The sequence below is a fragment of the Pleurodeles waltl genome, chromosome 4_1 (assembly GCF_031143425.1).
Source record: "Pleurodeles waltl isolate 20211129_DDA chromosome 4_1, aPleWal1.hap1.20221129, whole genome shotgun sequence".
NCBI classification, from domain to species: domain Eukaryota; kingdom Metazoa; phylum Chordata; class Amphibia; order Caudata; family Salamandridae; genus Pleurodeles; species Pleurodeles waltl.
In genome coordinates this window covers 108,045,807-108,064,545 of record NC_090442.1, presented here as the reverse complement: position 1 = coordinate 108,064,545, position 18,739 = coordinate 108,045,807, and the positions used below count along the sequence as shown (strand labels likewise).

The 18,739-nt window shown below is 45.4% G+C and overlaps 1 protein-coding gene across 2 annotated transcripts in view; it reads left to right on the top strand.

Annotated features, from left to right (window-relative positions):
* The window catches only part of LOC138287429 (membrane-spanning 4-domains subfamily A member 4D-like), a 104,693-nt gene that overhangs the window by 66,632 nt on the left and 19,322 nt on the right, over positions 1 to 18,739 (top strand). The window lies entirely within an intron of this gene.

The window sequence follows — 18,739 nt, the reverse complement described above, 5'->3', positions numbered from 1 at the left end:
TTCATTTACCCTCCCATTCACTAATCCATTCATTCTTTCACTCATCCATCCACCCTTTTATCCATCCTTCCATCCACCCTCCCTTTCACTCATCCATCCATCCATTCTTTCACTCATTCATTCTTTCTGTCATCCATTGATTCCTTCGGGTATCTATCCATCCTTTCTCGCATCCATTCACCTGTTCGCTCCATCCATCCAACCTTTCACACCGTCCATCCTAACCTTCACTCATTCCATCCATCCATCCTTTTATTCACTTAACTATCCATCCATCATTTCTCTCATCATCATCCATCCATCCTTGAACTCACCCATCCTTAATTTCATCCATCCATCTATCCATCCGTCCACTGTCCCTTTAAATCATCTATCCATTCTTTTTCTCATCCATCTTTCCACCCTTTCACTCACACCCATTCATCCATCCTTTCACTCACTCACCTTTGGCTGCCAAGTTGCAGACAGAAGCGGCCCATCGAGAACTTCACCCAGCTATAGCTGCTAAGTTTAGGAATACATGATGCCCCAGCATCCATCCTTTTATTCATCCATCTATCACCCATCCTTTCACTTATCCATCCTCCCTTTCATGTTATCGATCCATCCACCTATTCATTTCACCCATCCATCCACGCTTTCACTCAGCCATCCATACTTTCTCTCATCATCCTTTCACTCATCAATCCATCCACCCTTTTATCCATCATCCACCCTCCATTTAATTCCGTCATTCATTCTTTCACTTATCCATCCATCCACTTGTTTATCGATACATCCACTCTATTTCACTCATCCACCCATTCTTTCATTGATCCATCCTAACAACCATCATTCCACTCATTCATCCACCCAGCTGCACATGCACACTTCCATCCATCTATCCGTCCGTTCATCCATCCATCCATCCTTTCACTCATTCAAAGTTCTCATTATTTGAGTTTTTGTCTGGTGTTGCAGACAGGAGATGCCATCAAAAATGCCACCCCGCTGTAGCTGCTAAAGCAGGGGGTTCACAACGCCCCTGCCGCCCAGCCTTACAGTTTAGGCTTACGGTTGGTGGAGAAGACTTTGGGTGGGACTGTAACCCCCACCTTACTGATACCTTCCCATCCCTCCCGCCTCCAAGAGCCACCAATCCTCAGGCTAGAAGCAGAAGGTGAACTTGCCTGAAGCTGTCCTAGTCACTTCAATTTCTGTCCCCACTTCCTCGCCCCAGATTTGTTTTTGGGCTGAGAGAAGATATAAGAGAGAGGGCATCAGGGGCTTGACAGCTAATTACCACCCCCCTCCTACCCTCACCTCCTACCCGAGCCATTCACCCAAGGGTAGGATGGTGAGATCAGGAATCGAAATGACTTCGACCAGTCATTTAACCACCTTCCCTCCCCGCCTGTCCTAAATGTTATTGCTAAGGATAGCGGGGACGAGTTGGATCCCCCCAGACACTTGTGCCCACCTCTCCTATCTGCCTTTCCATCCCAACAACAACTTGGAGCTCTGCAGGAACTGGAGCTGCAGTGAAGAGATGCTCATTGGCCTCTTCGGTGGAGGACCTGCAAAGGGACTGGCGGTCTTGTCTTGGTTTTGCCCATATATGGAAGTTAGTTGGAAGGCGCAGAGATCAGGGACCAGGCCCAGGCTTCATATTAAACACAAGGGACATCTCATCATTGTGAAATGGGCAATGACAGATGAGAGCGCTTACTTGGGACATGTGAGTGTATGCTAACAGATCAGGCAAGTTCGTGTATCAAGTGAAAACTGGCGATAGCTTGTACTTGAAACTGGATATCAAGAATGTGCTCACTAGAATCTGCCAGTTAGAAGTAACCCTAATGATAGCAAGGGAGCCCAGCAAGTGGGACTGGGGATCAAACAGGAGATAGCAGTACAGATAAAAACACAAGAGATCAATGACACAGAGAAGAGAGAGTGAAAGATAAAGAGGTGTATAAAAGGCCCACTGAAGTTTTTTTTTTAAGTGTGTGTGTGGTGTATAGCATAGAGAAGGCAAAGGATCACACTTCCACCCCACTGCATCACAGAAACCCCTCAGCAAATACAAACATGACATTTAGGTATTTATCCACCCAAAAATATGTCTCCAAAACCACATTCCACTGTCTCTGCCTGTCAAAGGGGGCTTGCCTTTTGTATATTACTCCCAGGAAATCTCGAAGCGTTGCGCTGGTACTGTCCCGCATGCACTATGGTAACGGCTTGTACACTGGACTCCTTAAGTGACCATTTCGAAGGTTCAGAGTGTTCAAGATGATGCTACGTGCTTGTTATTTGCTCTGAGCAGACAAAACCACATCACGTCTCCTTTGACATCTCTCAGTTGGCTTCCAGTAAAAGAAAGAGAGATTGACCTTCAGGCCTCTGTGCACACAGGACAATGCATTCCACAGCTGGGCACCCAGCCGCCTCACAGAACTGTTCAGCCCACACATGTGGTCCAGACATCTCAGGTCTTCTTCTAAAGCAGTGGTTCACAATCTGTGGTCCGGGGACCCATGGGGGTCCGCAAAGCCTCCTCAGGGGGTCCGCGACTGCTTAGAAATGTATATAATATTAACAGATTTGGCCCCCAGCTTTCAATAATGACTCATTGAGGGGACCCCAGATTCCAGTAGCGATTCAGTGGGGGTCCCCGGTTTCCAGTAATGATAAAGTAGGGGTCCAGAGAAGTCAAAAGGTTGGGAACCAATGTTCTAAAGGACTACAGGTCACCGGCAGAGTGTGATAGGATACACAGTGGAGGAACCTTACCTCTGCAGGAGTCCTCCATCAGGAGTTCCTGGCCCCTCTATCAGTGATGTGATGATGTCTGCATCAAGCATCTGAAGACCCACTTGAGTCTGGGACACTTTCTTCTGGCTCACAACTGGTACCTTTAAAGGCTTCGCTCTCTTCTGAATCTTTTTGGCAGGTGCCGTCCCACTGACTACATTGTCATGGTTTTGACAGTACATTTCGTGCACCATTCAAGCTTTGACTCTCAGAGCTCTCTGGGGCACTGTTGGGTCGTTAGCAGTGCTTTTTAAAAGACCCTAAATAAATGCAGGATTTCAAGCACTGACATCTAATAAATACACAGGGAAAGATATATTCACTGATGTCTGTACATATGTGTATTCCTTTTACTGTAGCTGTTTCTGAAAGAAACAGAGGCTATAATACCACATAGTAACCATGTAAATATGTGGTACATTATTTTGTAACTTGGGCGGCTTGCATACTGGATAATCATTCACTGACGAGCCTGAGTGGCAGGATTAGCTGGACACGCCTTCCCAAGCGTTAAGGTGAAGCATCGTTGATGCGGAAGAGAAAACCCCTGTTTGGAAAATGCCACGAAGGTGATTACAAATGGTTTCTGCCTCTTTACATCACAAACGCGTCAGCGAGGAAAGTGTATCCTGGCCTCTGCTTCTGTGGGTCTCCTGAGTGCAGAGATTCTAGCCGAGCACTTGTATGCATGGAGTTTCTGACCTTTCACCTCATGTAACATGTGCCCTTGCAATGCTCCGTTTTGGATAGATGTTATGCTTTGGAAACAGGATTGTGGGGAAACAGGAAAACCAGAGATTTTTTTAAAATTCCGCCCAGCATAAGGAATCTACCTGTAAGGTTGTTCTAGATTGGAAACCAAAAACTAAAACTAGCCATGCCAAAAAAAAAAAAAAAACTCACCAAGAGGGCCGAAATAGGAATCGAGATAGAGCACTTTGTTGGGAAGTTCCCCCCCACCGATGAAAGTTTTAGGAAAACATGTTCATTTCTGTTTGGTCCCTCCTGAATAAGTTCGTGATCAATATGCCAGCCTAGGGGTGTATCAATAACCCAGCTGCTCATCAGACTACTGTTTCATATTGTGCCAGGGGGATTTCAAATTGCTATCGGGGTCATCAGTGTGCAGGGCGGTAGGCCTGCACAGCATGGTGAGGTTTGCCACGCCAGTTGCTGGGCACATGAAGGATGGCCACAGTTGCTGGGCATTTGCCCGCTGTGCATACCTGCTACTGGGCACGTGGCATCTGATATGTCCTGTTGCTGGGAATGCCGAGCCTGGCATTACCTTCTTCCAGGCATAGGGAAATTTCCCTTATAGTTAGAATCTGATCAAGTTTTGCTATGCGATACAGGCCAAAATAACTTTTTTTTAGCATATTTTATCATTATAGTGTTATGAAAAGTATATTCTAACCCATTACTGATATTATTACATACCACATTACTGCATTAGCATAGGACATTGCAGATCAGTGGAAGCTCGTACATTTGTGAACAATAACTTCAATGGTTTCCATAGGTCACAGAATGTATTGGGCGCCCCAATCATCATCTAGGTATCATTGGGTTGTCCAGTGTCCATATATCAGCCAAGTTCTCGTTGGGTTGTCCAGTGTCCATATATCAGTGCCGATCTCATCTGGTTGTCTATTGTCCTAGTAACAGTCCAGATCTTGTTGGGTTGTCCAATGTCATAATATCAGTCCAGATCTCATTGGATTGTACAATGTCCTAGTATCAGTCCAGATCTCGTTGGGTTGTCCAATGTCCTGATAGTCCAGCTCTCGGTGGGTTGTCCGATGTCCTAGTATGAGACCCGATCTTGTTGGATTGTCCAATGTCCTGCTATGAGTCCAGATCTTATTTTGTTGTCCAGTGTCCTAATATCCTCTATGATGACTCCAGGAGGAACACCCAGTATTTGTCTTAATGTGATTATATGGCCATCCACCACTTATATATGTCTAGCAGTTCACGGCCTAGCGTCTTATGGATTCTTGAGATCCTGAAAGGCTGCTTTCCAAGTTTCTAATGAGGTATGTGTAGTCTTCCCAGGGGGTATGACGTGCATGATACTACCACCACGGCACCCATATTACCACACCTGCTTTCTATATTGTTATTAGCGGGGCTGTGTGTGTGATTTCCATTTTATTGAGACCTTACGTTTTGCTAACAGCATTCCAAGGTCTATATTTTGTTTTTGTTGTCTTTGGACCCAGAACAAAGAAGGAGTCCCAATAGCCAAGCCGTGGGAGAAGTATGTAAATGACGGCCCAGTGCATTATTAATCTGGAGTGTAGCTCCTTCCCAAAAAGTGGTGAGTTCCAGGCATTCCTTGACCATATAATACAGGTCTGTTTCAGATGCTTGCCATCCATCCAACTCCAGCGCAGTGTCTCATAATTTCAGTGTAATCTATTGGGGGCAAGGTATATGTGATGAAGGTAAATTGTATCAGCTTGAATCTGCTATTTCTAGAGACCCAGGCAACACTTGTTGCTATTTTCTCCCATTCTCCTTCGCTGAATGCCCTGTGTACATCTTACTCACATGTATTCCCGTCAGTGGTCTCCCCAAAACATCTACTAGCTGGCTGTATAGGCATGATATTATTTTACACCTAGTTCCCTGTCAGAAAGGTTTGCATCCGTATGGCCAATGGTGGTTCTGCATAACTCGTGTCCCAATGTCGTTCGAGCACAACTATCACTCTTCCGTACGCTAGGATTCTTCTTATGCACGAAAAGCACCAAAGAATTAGAGGTCATCCAATGACACTAACTACTCTACAAGGAAATAGCTATAGATCTAGTCAGGTCTCCTGACTGATAAAGCAGGTTAGGGTTAGTTCCAGTCCATAGAACATGCCATTCTAATCCATATGTAGGTATCTTTCCCAGCAATGTTTTACTAGGTTATACCACCTGAGGAATCGGTTGGTATTTATCCAACATTCTACTAATATTGAGCCCTAAAGTTCATTTACATTTATTTTCTCCAAACATACCGGATGTGGGGCCCATTTAGCAACATGTTGTAATTGAGCTGCGATGTAGCAGAGCTCATGGTGGGACGCCCATAGTACTCCTTTTAAAAGTGACAAGTTTGATGAAAGAACTTCAGGATTTGTCAATTGCCACATTTTTTTCTCAGATAGTTTTTAGATGAAAACAGCAACCATTTTGTCAACATTGCCATTGCTACCATTTAAGTAGGGCAATCAGTGTTGCAGGAGGTCACCCTTGTAACACCCTTTGGCCAGATTTCAAGAATCAGTTTAACATGGCAGCTTTACAAAACACCTCAAATCAAGCATTATCAAAGACGTCATTCCCAACCAACCTTGAATCCATCTGCATTACTCCCTCACCTTCTAAAAAGGACAGGGTCCTTAGCTTGCAATCTCAGCTAAATCTGTCCACCATTAAAATGGAAGATTATTTTTTATTTTGTGCATAATTGGCAGGAGTCAGTCTGTCCCTCAGTGAAATACCAAGCCATGTTTTATGTACACACAGAAAAAAGACTGTACTTGCCCCTCACATACATTGTTACATTTAAAAAACATCTGCAATATGTAGGAAGATTCTTATTTATAATCACCAGCCATAAAATGTTTCACACTGTAAAGCATTTCTTGGAGAAAGCTATCTTACTAGGAATGGAGTCAATGGCAAATAGACTATATGTAAATGTCTGCATTATGCGCATTAACCTGCTGAGTGTCCTCAGTGGGGTCACAATATGTGCCCACAGGATACACATAGACCTCAGAAGCAGGTGTATTGACCCACTGATCCTTGTGACTGGGAACATAACCTGAGAACAGCAGTCTACATGTGTCAGACCCATTTCGGGGGTTATAGGTCACACAGGGTTAACTGGGCCCGGGTTTGTGGGTTGAGGCTATTTACCACTGATATCCCAGGGCATGACCTACTGTCTTATCCAGGTGACTGATTGACACCTGATCTGTTCGATATAAGTCAATAAGGACACTCAATGAAGGACCACACGCAAACTATGAATACAATTTAGCTTTACTAGAATTTCAGGGAAAAGTATGCATTTAGCACATCAACGGAGTAGAATAAAAAAAGCAATAAAGAGCATCTATACATATATGAGCACACTACAAAGAGCATCTATATATATATATATATTTATATACATATATATATATATGAGCAAAGAGTTCATTGACAGATATAAGCTTTGATTAACTGTATACCAAAATGCGTCACACTACAATGTTCAGGAAGCAAAATATATAACAAACTGAATACTTCAGATAAGCTTTGATTAACTACATACCAAAATGCATGTTTCAATTACTGCAGCAAGCTCACACTACGATGTTCAGGAAGCAAAATATAAACAAGCTGAATACTTCAGATTATAAACACAGTGCAAGCATAATAATCAATCATAATAATAGAGCAGAGAAACAAAGGCCTTTCGTCCCTGGGTGGAACTTAACTTAGTCCACGAAATGCTGGGAAGCCCTCTACCGCCCGCTTGGACCTCTCTCCCCCTCAAGCGTGACGGTCTATGAACAGCAAACAGGGAGCCAGCGCTGTGGGCCTGGCGATGGCAGCTTTCACAACCCCATCTGCGAGCTTCAAATCCCTCACCCGCACTTCATTGCTTAAATTACTTGAAGCTTGGATTCTATCCCTTTCTGGCATTTTCTAGCTATGTTATCAGCACTTGTCTCTGGGCTGCTCTGCCATTCCCTAGCCATTGTTTTCATTCCATCTTCTCCCTGTACTCTCGTTCTCAAGGTTGAGACGGAGTCTCCTACACAAACAAGCTTGAAATTAACATTGTGAACTTTTCCACGCTGTTCGGGTTTCAGCAGGCATCACGCTCATCTACACTGCTCAAACTAATTAACCCTTCGCGTCACAATGTCTTCTGCACCTTTCCCTATACTGATCACCTACTATGAACACTGATAACTGAGCACCAAGTACACCCAAGTAGCACTTGAGAGTCTGGGTTGGAAGGTGAGAAGTCCATGGGTAACACATAGAGGTGGTGTTGTTTAATGACTCCGAGCTCAACAATCACCATAATATAATTCAGTCAAGGAATGCCTGGATAATGCTTTACTTTATATAAAAGAGAAAGTATGTTATTAAAACTACTCAAAACAGCACAGAAATATGGGCAGGGAACACAGCGTCTGTTAGTACAATTCCACATGTAAGGCAATGATAAACCTCTACCTAGGGAAAAGTGTCCATATGCAGGGTCACAGTGTCAGAAGCGAACAGCTTTATGTTTTGGGAACCCATGAGTCACCCTTTAGCAAGGCATTCCTGATATACTGGCATAGTGAGGCAAGGATCCTTTAGCAACAAAATTACCACAATTAAAGTAACTTCAGCCTGCAACTGGACCAGACAGACCTCGCAAAATGCCTCCCAATCTTACAGTGGTGGCTGGTGACATTTGAAAGTGGTAGGGCGTAAAAGTTGGGTATGACTTTTATGTAGCAAGTGAAGCAAGCAAGACTAATGGACAAACGTGGGGTCCAGAGTGGGTCCTCCACCAAAAAAAATATTGGGGAAAAAATGGACAAATTGTGCATTTGAACACAAATTAATTTAGAGAGAAAGCAAGGTTTATAAAGCAGTGTGAATGTATAGCCTTGAAATATTAAACACATTAAAAACTGCCCCATGTCTTACTGCAATAATATGTTCAACAGTTATTTTAATGTGCAAATTGTACAGCGCGACAACTTCAGGCCCTTTACGGTGTGTGACTGCGCAGTGTCTTGCACTAAATGAGGCATCAACTTTGGAAGAAAATGTTCTAACCAGGCATTGGAAAGCAACCACAGCTGCTGGCTGCAATCAGTCATACAGAAATATGTGCAGATAGGTCTTTAAGTGGGATTAGAAAAGTAGGGCTCTCTAAAAGGGACATGTAAAGTACATTTCTGTGATTCCCTCAGTGTGCCACCTGACCTGTATTTTGGTTTCTCTCTGAGATGTTATTGCATCCAAAAATATAACACAACAACTGACATACACCTAAAACTTATCAGCCCTATTGGCTTTGCCAGTGATTGCTATCTGTTTGAGATAAACGAGTAACAACTACGATTTCTTATAATTAGCATTGGAAATGTTTCAATTCTGAAATGGTGAGACTATGAATTAAATATTATTGAGGCCTGTGGAAGGAAGGCATATGGGCTTCAGTTATGTGTGCTTTATGTTACATATGTATGCCCTTTTTCTCTGCACATCTCATCCATCTGCACGTTTTCAATGTCCTCTCTTTCCTCTTCCGCATCCTCTTTTCACTGTCGCCTGAATGCTCTTCCTCGCATCTCCCTCATTTTACCATCTCAAATATACACTGTACTCATACCCATTTGAGCAATTTATTTCCTTTTGCTTTTGCCTTCTAGATATTTTGACCTCTTTGCACAACCTTCACACACATTTACACTGAATTTCAATTGCAGCTGGAATACATGACCATTGTTCTATGGGCTCTGCAGAGGCGCCAACCCACTGACAGGCACTTTCCTTTGACTTCAGCCTCAGCACCAGCGCTCTAAATCAAAGCCCCTCATAAACACTTGCAACAAGTCAAAGTATGCACTATGCAAGAGTAATAATATGCACAAAAAGAAATACAGAAAGAGCATGATGAAACAGCTAACTCTCTTGGTGAATGCAACATTAAGTAAAATGTGAAAAAAGAGAGGGACGAAATCACCGACACACATTACCTTAACGTTTTTAACATTCATTTTTTGCAAATCAATCCATGTCTTTGGCATTAATGTTAAGGGCATGAAGATAAGGCCATTTTAACCCATACAGCAGATAACTGCCTTTCCTGTAAGCACATATTTCTAGCTTTGAGCTTGACTCCGATATGTGGGTAAACTTTGCAAGGGAAATCCAAACCCTGCTCTCCTTTGGAACAATTTAGGGAAGAAACAAATACAGCAGCTCCACCTCTGAAAGGGCCAGCGGTGTGCAGCCAGGGCCTGGGGTGTCAAACTGGGGGAGGTTAAGGTGACAAGGGGTCTCAGCACAATATGAATAACCCAAGACTAGCATTATAACAGTTTCCATTACCAAGGACATGCCACTAAACCAGACATGCTTGTATTCACTCCTGCTTCATGACTAATGGGAAAGGGTGGGATCGATGCCTGTGAATGACAGATGCCTGCCATCACGCAGGGATGAAGACTCCAACGGCCGAAACCATGACACTAAAAGCGTCACTGGCCTATAGTGGGTACCACCGTAGACCACAATGGAAATGAAGGGCTTTAGAAAGCTAAGCCCTGTGTTGTGCGTCACAGTGCAGAAAAGTTGATCTACTGCCTGGCTGCCGTCTCCTACTTCAAAGCGAGGCAGGGCAGGCAGCCTGGGACAGACAGCCAGGAGTTAAATACATTGATTTGTTTATATATATCATTATATCTCAAACAAAGGATCTATTAAATATTTTTTTAATGTTGATGTGCAGGAATTTCAGAGAGGTGCAGCCCCTTAGCCCTAGAGGAGCAACCGTCCCTGCAATCTTATCCAAAAAAATAATGCTACCCGTGCCCACCATCACACAAAAGTAACTGCCATCACCATGAAGTTCATTCACTCAGGGGTCCCCCTGGACCCTGCCCCCACCACGCCTACTCCAGAGGACTGCAACACATCAGCACCATGCTCATTCCCATTTGGAATCCCTCCACCTCTTCCATGACCTTCCCAGATGCTTGGAAACATTGCACTGTTCTCCCATTGCTGAAAAAAACACCTGCAGATCTGTTGGAACTGACAGCGTTAGGGTGTTCTTCCCCCCAACCTTTTGCCTACCTTCTCCACTTTTTTGACCTAATTTTTGCTGGCTTCAGGACTTTGTGCACTTTACCACTGGTAACCAGTGCTAAAGTGCTTTCCTTAAAATATGGTAACATTGGCTCATTCCCAATTGGCATATTTAATTTACTTAAGTCCCTAGTAATGTGGCACTACATGTTCACAGGGCCTGTAAATTAAACACTTCTACTGGGCCTCCAGCAGTGATTGTGCCACCCACTTAAGTAGTCCTCTAACCATGTCTCAGGCCTGCCATTGCAGAGCCTCTCTGCACAGATTTACACTGCCATGTCGACCTGCAAAATAATTATTTTGCCAGGCCCAACCTTTCCCCTTTTATACATATAAATCACCCCTAATGTAGGCCCTGGACAACCTATAAGGCAGAGTGCACTGTATTTAAAAAGACAGGACATCTTCTTTTACATGTCTTGGTAGTGAAGAACTCCCAAAGTCGTTTTTCCCTACTGTAGGAGGCAGGCCTGGTTTGTGGTGGGTACCTATGGTACTTATGGTTCAGTTATAGTGAAATGTAGTCAGTGCCTAGAAGCCAGGCTCTGTAGTGGTAGTGTGGATAAGCAGCCAAGGCCTAACTAAGAGACATGGAAAGCTCATGCTGCATCAATATAGTCACACAGTACTTACACACACAAAAGAAAATACTCAGTGTTACAAAGATAAAGGTACTTTATTTTGGTGAAACAAACACCAAAAATACCATAGAGACTATACTCACTTAGGAGGTAAGTAATACACAAATTATATACAGTAGTATCCAAAATTAGGCAAGAAAATAGTTAGAAAACAGTGCAATTACTGAAAATCACAATAGTTAGAAATGGGTTTGGGGTACACAAAGCAAATAGTAAAAAAGTGGAATGCGAATGTCGGTTTCCCACCTAGGCAAGTGTAGTGTGTAGAGGGGCGCTGGGAGTACTAGAAAACACCAAAGGTAAGTACTAGAATCCACCCCAGTGCCCAGGAAATCAGGAGTAAAACACAGTAACTTTCCCAGAACACACAGGAAAACGAAAAACATGATTAAGCAAGAACCAGAAGAGACTGCAAGACACCAACAGTGAATTCCTGGACCTGAAGACCTGTGGGAGAAGGGGACCAAGTCCAAGAAGCACAGAAGAGTCCAGGAAGAACAGGAGCCCCTGCTAACCTGGATGAAGGTGCAAAAGAAGAACCACTGATGAAGAAGTTAGGATTGCACCAGGGAAGACAAAGTCAGGTTACTGGTTGGTGCAAGTGATGTCGCACACCAGATAGAAGATTGTAGTCTGGTTTGCATCACTGAGGTCCACCAACAAGCCTTGGCAAATGCAAAGCTCGCGGGTGGGGGAAAATGGCGCTGCCCGAGACCTGGAAGGACCAGGTGGACTCTACCCAGAAAGGGGAGTCAGTGGGGGCTCTCAGCAACTCAGAGAGCCCACAGAAGACCAGGCAGCACACATAGGGGTCTCTCAGCACCGGGACAAAGAAGGTGCAAAAGGAGGCCCATGCAGCACTACAACAAAGGCTCTTATGCCGCCAAAGAACCACTCAGGAAGCTGTGCATCACAGGATGGAGTGCTGGGGTCCAGAGCTGCAAGGTGCACGAAGAATTTCTTGGAAGGATGCCAACAAGCCTTGACAACTGCAAAACATGCGGTGCATGGGGGTACTAGGAAGGCAAGCTCTTACCTCCACCAAAGTTGGACAGTAGGATGTCAGGACTGTCAGGACCACTTCAATTAACCACCTGTAATGCAGGATCCATGCAGCTCGGCAGGAGAGGGGATCCAAGCCACCGGTCATCGATTCAGTAGGTGCCTGCTGAAGCAGGGGATTGATACCTTCACCCCTAGGCAGATTCCTTCGCTCTTCTGGTGCAGGATGAAGACGGGCTGTCCTCTGAGGATACATGACTGGGAGACAGTTGCAGTTGTTGGCAGGAGCTGAAGATACAAAGTTGCAGAAGTCATCTTGGCCTTTTTGTTGCAGTTTGTAGAGTTCCTGAAGGGTCCAGATGCAGTTTCTTTGGTGAGAAGAAGAAGTGGAGGATGCAGAGGAATCCTGCTGGAGTCTTGCAATCCAAATCTGAAGAACCACCCAAAAGACAGACCCTGAATAGCCCTGAAAGGGGGATTGGTCACCTAACCAGGTAAGCACCTATCAGGGGAGGGGTCTCACATCACCGGCTGGCACTGGCTACTCAGATGCTCCCAGAATTCCCTGCCAACCTTGGAAATAAGATGGCAGAACCCAGGGCCCCTCTGGAGGATCTCTGAATATCACCCTTGGGGTGGTGATGGACAGGGGAGTGGTCACTCCCCTTTCCTCTGTCTAGTTTCGTGCCAGAGCAGGGACTGGGGGTCCCTGAACCAATGTAGACTGGTTTATGCAAGTAGGGCACCAATTGTGCCCTTCAAAGCATTTCCAGTGGTGGGGAGGCTACCCCTCCCAAGCCTGTAACACCTATTTCCAAAGGGAGAGGGTGTAACACCCTTCTCCCAAAAGAAATCCTTTGTGCTGCCTTCTTGGGCTCAAGCTTTTCAAGCAACAGGAGGGCATAAACCTGTCTGTGAGGTGGCAGCAGCTGAAATGGCAATACTGGACCCCCCAGAGTGCATGGAATCATACAACCAATGCTTGCAAAAGCCTTGGGGTATGATTCCAACATGTTTGATACCGAACATGCCTATGTTCGGGGTTACCATTATGTAGCTAGACATAAGTAGTGACCTATGTCTAGTACATGCAGCGTCGCCACACAGGAAGTCTGGGAAAATGGTCCTGGAGGTCGTGTGGGCACCTCTGCTAATGCAGGGGTGCCCTAACACACAGGTACTTTGCACCCTGCCGTCAGGGCTGGAGGGCCTGTCATAGGGGTGACTTATAAGTGACCTTGTGCAGTGTAAATGGCAGTGAAAGGATGCTTGCACCCTTTCACGCAGGCTGCAATGGCAGTCCTGCAGAAGTCTTTGCATGGGTTCACTATGGGTGGCAATATATATGCTGCAGCCCAGAGGGATTCCCTGGAACCCCAATGCCCTGGGTACCCAGGTACCATATACGAGGGACTTATAAGGGGGCACCAGTATGCCAATTGTGTGTGAAATATTGGGTTACCAGTATGCAACAACCAAATTTAAGGGAGAGAGCAGAACTAATGGGGTCCTGATTAGCAGGATCCCAGTAGACACAGTCAAACCAGACCAAAAAGTGGGGGTAACCAAGCTAGAAAGAGGCTACTTTCCTACACCTACTGCAAGGTCTATTTCTCCCATAGGATAACATTGGGTTACCTTAGTATATCTGATAAGTGTAATTCAAATTCTGGAAGAGGTAGACTTTTCCAGTTTGGTGTCTCAGGAACCATAATTTAAATCACAACTTTGTTGGGCTTTATATATGTGTCCTAAAAAGTCACACACTATGGGATCTTAGGTGTGACATGATTTACCATCCTATTAGGACGGAAGAAAGGAGCTGGTCCCAGGCTCACTTACACCTGAATAGACTGTGTCCTGTCCCCACACAAAGTGCTGCATAACCCCTGTAGAAAGTCTGGAATCAGGCCAGGAAGGGCAGGACCTCTGTGCACTTCAAAGACCTGTCTTTGTTATGCCACTGGTGGGGGAGACTTCAAAGGCCCCCACAACTCCTACAGTGCGGGGTGAGTTCTCGGGCCCCCTCTGCACAGTACCCTGACCTGAGATCTCCTGTGTGTGTCCAGGGGGTGGGGGTCCTGCATGTACTTTGCAGGCCCCCCCCCCTCAAGTTTTGTTACGCCCCTGTCTCCCACTTCAGAGGCCCAACTGGGTATATGTATGGGCCCCTGACACCACCGCTCAATACACATCTGGACCAGTGAATACTCTGCCTGGAAGAAGGACTGCTGTGCTGCTGAAGAACTGCCACTCTGCTGGACTGCTGATTTGCTGGACTCATGCCTTCTTCTGGTGTCCTGCTGCCTTCCTTTTCTCCCACCTGGTTGAGAAGGATTGGACCTGCATCCCTTGACCCCAGAGTGACTCCAATGGCTAACTGGCTGGCTTCATAATTTCAAGTCTCAGGGACATAAAAGACTTCCAGCCACCCTGCTTCTGCACCTGGACTCTGCAATCTGTGAGTCTATCTTGCCAAGTGATGCAACGCCAGTCCTGGACTCTTGGAAGTAGGCGTAAGGTGCTTCTCCAGTGGAACCGACACATCTTCTGCCAAGCGGTGCATCTCCAATCCGAAACAACAGATTGCCTCTGCTGTGCAGCACATCAATGAGCAGAACCAATGCATCAGCGCTACTGCGTGGATTGGGTTTGATGCATCACCCTTGGAACCCCCACTGCGCTATACTTTTTCCCACAACAAGGTCCACATGTCCCCGTTGACGAAAGTCACGATGATGACACTGAAGATCTGCAGCTTTCCTTCCCCCATTATCGAAACCGACACATAAACTCAAATACTCATGGCATCCAGTCTTCTCATCGCGAACCCCATTGGCAGGATCCTTGACGCTGACTCATCGGGATCTCGTACTGCAGGCTCCCCACATCTCAGAACAGGCACATCGTCTCTGTTGCGCAACGCATCTTTGATCCAATTGCATGTAGTGCTCCGCAACCTCGGATTAAGGTATTTTTGTTCAGTGGGCCTAACTGGGTCTAGGTAGCCAGCCCATGCTCTTTCGAGATCGGCCTGTACTTTCGACTTTGTCCTGGTCCGGTGCCACCAGATAACCCATTTAGAGCTTCACCCTTCTTAGTTCTTCTTTCACCTGAAAACTTTAAAAATCAATATCTCAAGTTTTACTTATTGGATTTTTGTCGTTTCAGTCTTGTTCTATCTATTCAAGTCAGATCTATTTTTCTAACTTGGTGTGGTATCTTTTTGTATGGTGTTTTCACTGTTTTACGGTTTAAAGTGTTGCACAAATACTTTAGACACTGACTCTAAGTTAAGCCTGACTGCTCTCTGCCAAGCTACCAGAGGGTGACCAAAGGTTAATTTAGGGTTGCCTGACACTTACACTGACTAGGATTGCGGTTGATGTTTGACTAAGGATCACACCCCAGTCAACCAACAACCCAATTTCTAACAGGACCCATCAACGCTTGTCAACTTCAGATTGATCTCCATGTTACCATTCCTGGCCAAATAATTAATCAGTCATTAACAGACACCTTCACAAATATCTCAAAGAACACCAACTACTCAACACCACTCAGACTGGTTTCGGACCCAACCACAGAACAGAAATTGCCCTCACCGGCACGCATGACTCTGGACAGAGGAGACACAACAGCACTCATCCTCCCGGACCTCTCCGCTGCATTTGACACAGCCTCCCACCCCATCCTCATCCAATTTCTACATGACATCAGAATCCAAGAACACACTCTCTGATGGATCTGCTCCTTCCTGACTGGAAGGAACCAGTCAGTCAGCCTCGAACCATACACCTTGGACACCAGTGAACTCTTCTGCAAGAATCCTCACTGAGCCGCATCCTCTTCAACGCATACATGATCCCTCTAGCCAGCATCATCCACTGTCATGATTTCAACTTTCTCTCCTACGCCCATGACATGCTTCTCACTTACCCTCACTGACAAAACACCCAGTACACAGATCAAGTTCATTGCCTGTAACCAACTGTCACAAGCTGAACACCGACGAGACTAAAATTGTTATCTCTGGGAAGACCACCTCACTGTGGGACTCTACCTGGTGGCCAACAGAGCTAGGACCAAAATACCACCCAAGCAAAGAACCTTAGGATCATCATCGACAGCAAACTCAACATGACCCCCCTCCCCCCAGTCACTGCCCTCACTGGGTCATCCTTCTATACCCTGAAGCTGTAGAGGAAGATTTTCAAATTGCTCCCAATCAGCACCTGAAAGACCATCACACACACCCTGACCAAAAGCAAGCTGGACTATGGGAACACCCTCTGTGCCAGGATCAACAAAAAACTCACCAGAATGCTGCAGTCCATTCAGAACTCAGCAGCCAGAAACACTCTCAACCTCCCAAACTGCATTCACATTACACCACACCTGAAAGAGCTCCTCTGGCTCTCCATTCACAAACAAGCATGATTCAAACTCCTCACTCACACTTTCAAGACACTCCATAACACTGACCCAGTATTACATCAACAAACGCATCTGCTTTCACAAACCTTCCTGACTCCCACGTGCACAAATTCCCTGCATCCGGAAAACCAGATCTGGTGGTTGAGCCTTCTCCTGCGTCGCTCCGAAAGCATGTAATGGTCTGCCACTACACATAAGATTGTCCTCCTCACTACCTGAATGCAGCGAGAACCTGAATGCCTGGCTTTCTGAGTAGTCCCACTTAGACTTAGGTGTGCCTAGACCCACACCTGCTCACCTCCGTGGTCATAGTGCTCTCTACAAATATGCATAACATAATAAGGATAGTGTTTTCAGCCTCACTTGGGCTCGAGGAGGTCAGGCCACTGTTTACATGGAACACTGCAATGGAATACTTACTATACAGTCTTTGCCATCAAGTTCATGCCCATGTCTAAGCATGCCTACACACAATAGCAAAGGGCTGTTGAAGAGGGAACGCGTTTGCACAGAAGAGTGGCCACAGTTCACATTGCAGGTCAAGCTCAAGGTAATACTCCCCACCCAAGCAAAGGTCTTGAGACTATCATAGGAGGACTGAGGGTTGGTCCCAGAAGCCAGCATTCTGGAATTATTGGCTCAAAAATAAATGGGGGGTTCCAAGGTAACAGGGCACACAGAATAGTGCCAACATAGTTAGGCACTACAACAACTGCAGATAACAGTTCATTGTATCTTTTTCGTGTCATATTCTTCTTGAGCACAATTCACATCTCAGCCATGATAATCGGATGCAGCTGCGCGTTTTCTCCTTGCAAGAGACACACATGGATCTGGCAGAATCATGCTAAGGTTGGCTTCTCTTCTGCAATGTCCCTCCATTAGTCCACAAGGCCCACCAGTCCGATCTCTCCCTTACAAGGGGAAAGGGTTGAGAAATGTTGCAACTCTTCATTGGCAGGAAGCTCACCACAGCTCCCAGAAGCCCCTGCCACATTCTTGGTGTGAGTTGGCAATTTCTTCATTGAGTCAGCCCACTCTTTTGGAGAGCACCTTCTCTAGGTAACTGCAGCTGAGCTTCTTCCTCTTTACAGACTCCTTCAGGGGTGTATCCAGCATCTCTCTCTCAGTAGATGAGGCACACTCCATTGCCAAAGCAGACCCACACTGGTCAGTGAAAAGTCCTGGAACCTTGATTGGCAGTTTCAATGTTTCTCTTATACTCCTATCTTAGGCATGGTTTGTATTTATGTGCGTTTATAAAAACTAATTCAAAGCAATTCTTTACTTTGTATTTCCTTAAATACCCAGAGTAGACACACTCCCGATTTCATGATTATAACAGGCAGCAGGTGATGTTGGGAGGTTCCACTTGGAGAAGCCCACAACACCAGCATTTTGGGAGCCGCCCCTCTGGGGGAAGCAAGGGGCTAGACCACCCCGGACAAAAGCTAACCCTGCATTTCAGAGGAGACTGCTGCCTCCAGACACCCCACACTCTCCATATGCTCTAAAGAGACTACTCCAGTAAAGAACAAAATGTAGAACACAGCAAAATGCCACCTCTGTACATCGAAAGAGAGTCCTGCTCCTGTACTCAAGTCTTCAGTCTGTTGTCACACAAAAGCCTCACGAATGTTAGAAAACACACAATGATAGTAGGAAAGGCTACATATAACTCTTAATTTGTCCAACTTGCTTGCATTGGCAGTCCAAGATGGATTCTACTGGAAAACAGTCATCGGGTGTACTACCCCACTGTCACAGATTACCATCTACCTATACGACATGCAAGGAACACTCCCATCCAAACAACATGGAACTCTGCAGTCAGTGTATTAAAGTAGTGATCTGTCACATAATTACTGGATCCTAATATCTGCAGATTACACCCATAACTAGAAAATAAAACCTTGTGTATTTGTTGTTTTTAACCTTTCATGAGTGAGTTTATGTGTCCGCAGTTTTTGAATTTTCATTATTTCC